Source organism: Archocentrus centrarchus, chromosome 6 (assembly GCF_007364275.1).
Source record: "Archocentrus centrarchus isolate MPI-CPG fArcCen1 chromosome 6, fArcCen1, whole genome shotgun sequence".
NCBI lineage: Eukaryota > Metazoa > Chordata > Actinopteri > Cichliformes > Cichlidae > Archocentrus > Archocentrus centrarchus.
This window is the reverse complement of record NC_044351.1, coordinates 24,282,622-24,284,130: the sequence shown is the minus strand read 5'-3', so window position 1 is coordinate 24,284,130 and position 1,509 is coordinate 24,282,622.

Here is a 1,509-nt window from a genome sequence, read left to right as displayed (position 1 = left end):
CAACGACAACGGAGGGACACCGGCAAGCCTGTCCGGACAGCCAGCTGCAATAGAGGCGCTGCACAAAGACCTGGGACGTGAAATTCGTTGCCAGGCCCGGCTTCATAGGTTTCTCCGCGGTCGCTGGGAACACTTTCCTCGAGACCCGATCCACCAACGTGAAGACACAGTGAAGGGCGGATTTGGGTTTAGGTCTCAATAAAGACACGTGGTCTGTACAGGACAAGGCAAGGGGAATAAAATGGGATTACGGACAGCAACCCGAGTAAGCCTGCCCTAGAAGGGGATTTAAAATATATGGAGATATACTTTCCGGGCAGCATAACATTTTGTAACAAATGGGATTAAAAGTATGGTTTTAGTGGAAAGTTGAAGTTAAAAGAATGTGAAAATTTCAACAAAATTGTTGGTGTGCGTAACATGCTTTGTTAGTTTTGTTTTTCACACACAAATTTATTTTTGCAAGTATTGATAGTATTTTTTTATATGTTAAAGTGATGAACTATCTGATTAATAGACTTGTGCTCTTTCCCCTTTTTTTTTTGCTCCCTTTCTCTCTCCCTTTTTCTTCTCTTTATTTTCCTCTTCTTCAGCCTGTCAGCTCTGGCTGTTACATAGTATGTGGAAAAATAACTCAGATAAATAAAATAAAGGGTTAAAACATCAACAAGAAGAGCCTATTGAGAACCTATAGAGCTCATCTTGAAATAGCAAATATGTTTGGCACAACAACGCATTCAGATCACAGTTCTGCTTGCAAGATCTACCAGACATGACAGGCTTTAAAAAAAAAAAAAAAAAAAAAAAAAAGAATGTGAAAATTTGGTGGAGAAATTAAACATAAGTGTGGTAACAAAAGAAGGGAAAACAAATATGCAATATGCATGCTGCTTTGTTGAGGCCTGGTGATGAGACTGTTAGGCCTTTTAGGGTGCAACCCCCACCTCAACCACCTTTTCCAGCTCAACCACCTCCCCCAGCTCAGCCACCTTTTCCAGCTCAACCACCTCCCCCGCAGCCACAGGGGGCATTTGGTGGTTCACAGGTTGAGGAGGGGGCAGTTAGTGCAGTAATTAAATTTAATGGCCAACGGTAAACAGCGCTCCCACCACTTACACTACAAATCCCACAGTGCACCGCAACAGCTGCTGCAGGCCAAGACCTGTGCTAACCCATTTGTGTTGCCAGTAGACAGCACTTTTTACAGTGACATATAAGCTAGCCCAGGGGTGGGCAACTCCAGGCCTCGAGGGAAGGTGTTCTGCAGGTTTTAGATGTGTCCCTGATCCAACACAGCTGAATCACACATAGAAGTCATTAGCAGGACTCTGGAGAACTTGACTGCGTACTGAGGAGGTAATTCAGCCATTTGATTCAGGTGTGTTGGATCAGGAACACATCTAAAACCTGCAGAACACCGGCCCTCGAGGCCTGGAGTTGCCCACCCCTGAGCTAGCCTGACCCCCAAAAATGGCCAAATGAAAAGTGGAAAACAGGTGGGAGGCAGAG